Source organism: Miniopterus schreibersii (assembly GCF_964146895.1).
Source record: "Miniopterus schreibersii genome assembly, chromosome: 2".
NCBI classification, from domain to species: domain Eukaryota; kingdom Metazoa; phylum Chordata; class Mammalia; order Chiroptera; family Miniopteridae; genus Miniopterus; species Miniopterus schreibersii.
Window position 1 is genome coordinate 22810484 of NC_138102.1, and position 7725 is coordinate 22818208.

The window sequence follows — 7725 nt, forward strand, 5'->3', positions numbered from 1 at the left end:
TGCACACAGTAGATGTTTGTTAAAAATACTCTGTAGCCATCTGGTTCTGGTCGCTCACCTCTCAGAAGCTAGTAGCATCAGGACTTGCTAACCTAAGGAGTCTATTTGTACTGAGGTGTTAGGGGTCCAACAGCTCTCAATGTGTTATTCTTCCCAGATACAGGATTTACATGCTGGGAGTTTATATTCCTTAAACCAAAAGAATGCTTAACAGTGCCCACTTAAGGCACTGAAGGGGGAGAGATAATTATTGTGGGCAAAATACCTCTTAACACTCATTAAAGTACCATAAGAAGTAAGCTAACCTTTCATTTAAAAGCACAGTACTAACTGGCACATTTATACCCACCAAGCAGTACCTCTCATTGTCACTGACAAAGTTTAACTGCCTCAAACTCTGCCTCCCAGAGACTTTAATAAGTTCTCCTGACCAACGTCTTTCTCCCATAAAGGCTACCCTTCACTTAGTCATATGGCCACACTAGGCAGTACTTTCTCATTGGATTCCACCTTAATGTGTGTGGCATGGACTGACTACTGCCAAAGAGCTGGGACAGGATGCCAACTGGCAGGGGAGTGGCTGGCTAGCCTAGCTTGGCCAGCAAGGACTCCAGCAAGGACCCCTCCAGGCTCAAAGAGGGAGAGTGGGTGTGGACTCCCCCACCGGGCATCTGAGAAGAGCCCTGGAGACGCCCTTGTGATGCTGCCGTTTCTGCCAGCTTTGTCATCCCAAAGCACAGCTCTGGACATGCCGCACACTTACGCAGAAGCCTGGAGTGGATCCTGACTGCCTATTGCAGCAAAGCCTGACTCCAGGGCCCTCTGCTTTTGGCTCAAAACCCTTCCTGCAGCTTTACCTCCCACTCACTCCCACTCCATGGCCAAACTAAACAGCTCACCTTGCCCTGAACAGCCACAGCCCTCCCACCTTCCAACCTTTACCCTTGTTGCTTTATCTTGAAAGGCTAATCCTATTTCCTTCATCATTTGAAATCCCTTCACCTGTCCCTCCAGGTTCAACTCAATCGCTACCTCCCTTCCTGACCTACATTGGGAAGATCTCCTGTCTGAATGCTCACAGCAATTCATACTCTGCTACATGACCCTGCTGTTTTTCTACTTTGCTTTATGTGTGTATTTGTCTCATCTGTGTTCCTAGATGGAAGACTCTTAAAGAGCAGGGGCCTAGTCTTGTATATTTCCCTCACCACTCTTGCACAGTTTCATAGATGGTTGGATGGATGGATGGATGGATGGATGGATGGATGGATGGAAGGAAGGAAAGGGGAGGGAGGGTGAAAAGGTGGGAGGGATGACAGGAGAAATGGGAATGAGTGAATAAACAAAAGGCCCTTTTCCCTGGGGATCTACCAGCCTCTTAGTTAGTAACCAAAGGCCTGGCTCACTGAAGATGGGATGGTCAAAGTGCAGGCCCTACTCTGAATGGCTTCCTCCTGCCCCTCCTCCCCTGCCTGGGGCCCAGCTTCAGCTGCATTCATCACATAGGCCTGGGCCCATTGAGAAAAAAATTTGCAAAGGCAGAGCAGGGGTGGCCCTGCCCCGTGAAATCCTCTTCTTCAAGGGCCACTGCCCCCACAGGAAATCACTGAGGGGCAGACCAACCTGCTGGGCCCCTTTATCCCATGGCCCTGACACCCCGGAAGCTGACTGTGACCACACACAGCAGGAGACACACACAATCCCCTCAACCAGCGAGTCACTGGTTGTCACTGGCAGTGACGAATTCTCCATGCTGCACAGACACACAAAAGCCAATGCCAAGAGACAAGAAAAGCCACAGTCAACAATGACGCTTCAGTTAACCAGAACTCCATGTGCTGCAATTCTCATCTCATTGAGGTTTTTGGTTATTTCATTTGGGGGTTTCAGGGTTTTGGGGGTTTTTTTTTAGATCTTTGTGCCCTCTCTGGAGGAAAAAGTGAAACAATACAAGAAAACAAACTGACATTAGAATTGTGGTCAAGAAGAGTTTCTGGGGAAAAGGAGGGGCAGCGCTTTCGCATCTGGGGTTTCAATGGCCGTGCTAGTAAAGACAGCAGCCCTGACTCTGCCCCAAGGCCGGCGACTCTGCCTCACCTGTGTCTATTAATTGATTGACCCGGTTCACAAAACTTTACCTGAAAGGGTCCCAATAACCTGTCTTATGCTGCTTATTTTCCTCTGCCTGGTAACTGCACGATTTGTAAACAGTGTTGTGACTAAAGCCACCCAGAGGCCAACACAGCCACACTACCCAGGAAAGGGCTCTTTCTGCTGCAGTGGACAGAGCTCAAGCTATGTCGCCCAGCAGACACGTCTCATCACCTACTCTCCCGGTGACCTCTGCAAGCCAGGTTCCTCATCTGTAAAATGGGGATAATGGTTATAATATCCCCTGGTGGGTGGCCATGAAGATGAGTGGGATGGTGTACGTCAAAGTGTCCAGTGCACACCAGCACACAGTGGGAGCCACACAAATGCTGGGTTTCCTCCCTTCTCATCCCAAATCTCTCTCAGCACCTCTGGCAATCACTCCTGGGAGTTCTCCTTGCAGCCCTGCAGGCCTCAGGCCATCCCTCTGGTTCCCACAGGAATCTGTTTGGAGCCATCAGGCCCTGAGACCAGCCCTGCAGGTACCCTCCGGAGGTGAAAAGGGTGGGGCAGGCACCTGCCCTCCCTGAGCAACTCGGGCTCCCTCCAGCTCCTTAGCACTTCTGTCCAGAGCCAACAGTCAACCCATAAAGTCCTTCCCTCACCCCAAATGCCTGTCCTCTCTGATCGGCCTTTTACCCTGGCACAGTGCCAGCTCTATCACATACCTGAGATACTTCATTTAATCCTTATAACAACCCAGTGACATAGGGACTGTTACTCTTCCCTACAGATAAAGGAAAGTGGGGCCCAGAAAAGTAACCTTCTCAAAGTCACACATCTAGGAAGTGGCAGAACCAGCATTTGAGCCCCACAGGGTCTGGCTCCAGAGCCAAGCGCCGCAGGCATGCACCTCGGGGCCCTCTGCATCGTTGCACCCATGGCTGCAGCCAAGAGGAGCCCCCATAGCACTGCCTTGGGGGACCCACAGTGGGTAAACAGTTCCTATATATTCTTCCTAATTCTCACAGTGAGCCTGCACAGTAAGTATAATTTTCCCATTTTGCAGATGAGAAATACAGACGGAGGTCCAGAGACATCAAGTCAAACTGCTAAGTCACAGAGCTTATAAGAGGCCAAGCCAGATGCATCTGGCCCCACAGCCTGCAGCTTTTCCACTGCACTGGATCAGACTGTCTGCTCCCAGAGGTTGGTGTCGGATACACAGAGGAAGCTGAAGCTGAACATGCCGGTTTGAGAGGTAAAGATACCCCATCTGTCCAAGAGCTGCCCCTGACCCACAGCTACAAACTGAATCCCAGCCCCAGGCTTTGCTGCTTCAGAGCCTTCCCGAAGCCCAGCCTAGTATCTACAGTAATGAGCTCTGTTATCTGGGACGGGAACACTCGCACTAAGACAGATTAGTGGGGCTGCCGTTATCTGGGCTTAGCTGTCTGTTGGTAGAGAACAGACCCCAAAAGGATTAAGACAGGGTGGGGACACTTTAATTTGGGGAGAGGGACATTGCATGTTCAAGGGGCTGTCAGGGTGACCGGAGTGGGGGAAGCCTGACAGATGGAGGTGGGAGAGCCCAGAGAAAGGGGTGACAAATATAAATTCTACATTTTCTTGGCCCAAGGCAGGCATGCTTAAGTGCTATGAGTTCCCTCACTTCCACTCACAGAGCTTGTAATGCTCTGATCCTGGCTGAAGAACTATATTCCGTCAATATCATTTATTTACGTATCATCTTCACTTATTCATCTTCTTTGCCTTCTTCGAAGTACCAAACACAGTGTTGACCCTTTTCTACCCCTACAAGTCTCCCCTTCATGAATGCAGGGACCACTGAGTCACAGAGCACTCTACGAGCAGGCCCCAGCCCGACCTCTGGGACTGTCCCTTCTGTGTAACAAAGCACAGACTCCTTAGCTGGACACTCATGCCCTGGAAACTGAGACCCTGCCCTTGCCCAGTGAGGACTCTTGAATGGGAAAGAGCTGTTGTCCCCTGGGGGGGCTGCAGCAAGATAGCCACCTCTGGCCCTTTAAAGATACTGGATCCTTCTTGGTGGGGGTGACTGTGGCACTCAGAACTGGCCAAATGGACTCCAGTCTGCAAAGCTCCCTGGTTGAAGCAACAGGTCTTCTGCACCCTCTGAGGGAGCCTTGGTAGGTGCCCCCCTCAAATGCTGACTTCTGCCTCTGGTGTATCCACACCCATCAGACCTGGGAATTGGGTGATGACTACTCACACCTGCGTCTTGTCTTATCTGTGACTAGGAATCCAATAAATATTTACTGTTGATTTCATGCCCAGAGATTGTAAGTGAGCAAGTAGGCTTTCAGGAAAGTGTGAACATGATTTAAAAAAAAAATCTATAGCTGGGTCCTGCAGAATTATTTGGGGGCTGTAAGTATGTCATATCTTGGGCAAGAATACATTTGGGGATGAAAAGACATGAGGTCCTCCTTTATCACAGCCCCTTCAAGGGTAATGAGGAGGAGTGTTGTATCAGGTAATTACTACCACAAAACAAACAACTCCGAAACTTAATGGGGTCACTCACGTGTCTGGTTGTTGGCAGGCTGTTGGCCATGATGACAGAGGCAACTGGGCCACGTGGCTCTCATCACCAGAAGCTAGTCCAGGCTTCTTCAAATGGTGGCAGTCATGGGGTTCCAAAAATAGCAAGAGAGGACAAGTCCCACTGCACGAGTCTGCTTGATTCACCGCAGGCAAAGCAAGTCATGTGACAAAGCCCAGTCTCTGCTTGGCAGGGCAGTCAGAGTCAGAGTGCAGAAGGGCGTGGATCCAAGGAGGGAATGATGTAAATAAATAAATCACCAGGCAGGCTGTCTTTTACTAATACATTCCTCTTACAACATCATCAAGAATATCTCTTTTTTACCTCATTATAATAGATGGTCAATAAATATTTTAACAGATGTGTAAACAAATAAATACACAATGAAATAAAGAAAAGGAGGGGTGAGTGAAGGAGTGAGGGAGAGAGTGAGTGAATGTAGGTCTAAAACTCAAAGTGCCTAAAGAATATTGTGACCCTCAGGCCTGGAGGAAGATTCTGGAATTTTGAGAAGAAGCGTAAGAAAGACATACAACTCTTTAAGGTACAAAATCCCTAAAGAACACGGTGTTTAGAGAGAAAAGGTTTATGGGTACAGAGACAGGAAACTGAACTAAAATATCAAAAGCCCTTACTCCTCGGACTTTATTTCTTCCCTAACAATAATGTGATTAGTTTCTTCACTTTTTTATTTCAACATATATTTATTGAGCTGCTACTCTATGCCAGGACTAGGCCCTGTACTCATCATGTTGCCAGTCAGAGGTTGTTCTAAATGCGTGCGTCCCAGGCCTGCTTTGAGGCACACTCCCTGCTGCTTCTCTGTCACAGTGTCACCATCTGCATGGGAGGGGAGAGGCATTGCCCAGCTCCCTCCCTAAACCTGGAGGGCTTCTCAGGCTGGGAGCTGCTGGGAGACTAGGCCCAGATCTGGGTTTCTGGATTGACAGGCTGGGAGCTCCTGGGCGATAAGACCTCTAAGCAACTTTGTGCCTAGAATGTTCTGGACAAGACTGGGAACCATGATAAGCACCTGAGTGATGTCATCCATCACAACCAAATGATCCTATGCCGAGCAGAAAGCAGATATCCAACTGATGATAGTCAACACAGGAAAGCCACTAAGAAAAAGAGAGAAGCAAGACAGGATCTTCTGGGCATCCCCAAGACAGGGCTCCTTAGCGATGCACAAACCGGCCCTCCCCAAGCTATTCAGCCATCATCCTATGACAAAGCCCAGCTTCCCAGTAAAGACAAACAACTCAATCACCTGAGCAGAGCTCCAGCCTCCAAGGAACAAATGGCAGAGGCACAAGCCCCGAGTTGACCTTTTGGTCCCAGAAACAGAATGAAAACAGAGAAAAATATGGAGAAAGTTTTGACCCCCACTCCCTGCCAAGCTGTATGTGGTACCTACCCATCACCTCCCAGCATCTCAAAGTCGCCCTTTGTGCCAACTGACTGATCAGGAAGAAGACAGGAACGCTCTCGACTCCCCTGTCCCCTCTCCAAATCTTTCTGGGTGCCCGCTCACCATATCTCATTCCTTCTTCCTATAGGCTTTTGTATCCTTTCTTACACCCCAACTCTGTGTCAACCCCATTCTTTCTCTTCAGCCTTTCTCCCCACTGGCTCCGTCCCTTCACCCACAAATATCCCAACACCTTTCCTAGTCCCCATTAGTCAGCATCATAAGATACCATTGGTAGTTCTTTGTGACACTCTCCCCCAAGCAGACCATCTTCCTAACCTCCCTACTCCTCCCCAGTCCCCAGCATGCAGGCTCAGACAGTGACGTTTGTCTTTAATACCTCGAAATAGGAAATGACCTTAACACTATTGCGTGAGGCTTCCTCCATCTTCCTTCCCATCCCCGATACCCACACAATTAGTGGCCAACTTCTATCTGTCACCCTTTCTAATAGCTGAGGATCATCCCTTTCTCTTCATTCCTATGAACATCACCTTCCTTGGATGTCACAAGGACTCTTGTCAGAGTCTTCTGGCCCTAGTTTCTCCACCTCCACCTACCACCACCGGTTTAAATTCATAGCCTATTTGGGACCAACCCTTTTAGATTTCTACATTTAATCCTGTCACACTCTCTTAAGCCTGGAAAGATTAACCTCTGTCCTGTCAAATCCTACCCAACCTTCAAGAGTCTGCTCAGTGGGACCTTCTCTAGAAATCTTTCATTTCCTACCCTGCTCCCTCTTACCATCCCACCCCCATGGGCTGGAAGTCATCTCACTATCCTCTCAACTGCTATAGCTCTTTGTGCCTGTCCTAAGAAGCTATCACTTTCTGCATTGTGTCCTAGGTGTTCATATATTTTCCTGTCCCCCTTCACACAAAGATTCCTTGAAAGATGTAACTAAGTCCTTTGTATTTTTATATCTCCTACAGAACTAAGATGATTCCATTGAATAGAGTTGTCGAATGAATGAATGAATGAATCCCCCAGCTTTCACAGAAGGCAGTCACAGAGCATCTGTAGCTCTTTGGGCAGGGTCTTTGGGATTCTTGCCCAAAAACAATTTGGTGACTGTAAAAGTATCAGTTGAATTGTTTACCAGAGCTATGTCTCTTGACAGCCGTCTACAACCACCTCTGTATAGAAGCAATGAAATTAAAATCCACTGTACTGAACTAAATTCCTTGAGCAGCCCTATCTTTACCCCACTCCCCACCTCTCCGCCCCACTCCCACATATGGAAGATGGAAAGCTGCAGCTTCTCGGTTGTTCCTATCAGAACTGTAAACAGCCACCCCACCACCCTGGCTACCCCACCCCCAACCCCAGCTCAGCCACTGAGCTCATGTCTTCTAGCCTAATTCATTTTCTAGATAGATGGAGCAAATATCTAGCAAATATTATTTATGACTTTGTGATAAATAAGCCTTTTACAGAAGTTATTCAAGGAGTTCTGGGGAATTTCAAGAATAACTTTCAGCAAGTTTCAAAGGTCGGGTCAGCCTAGGATATTGAGCCCATAGTATTTGCTGTACTGTTCATCTGTTTTGAATTACTGGTCTTACCCAGCTTC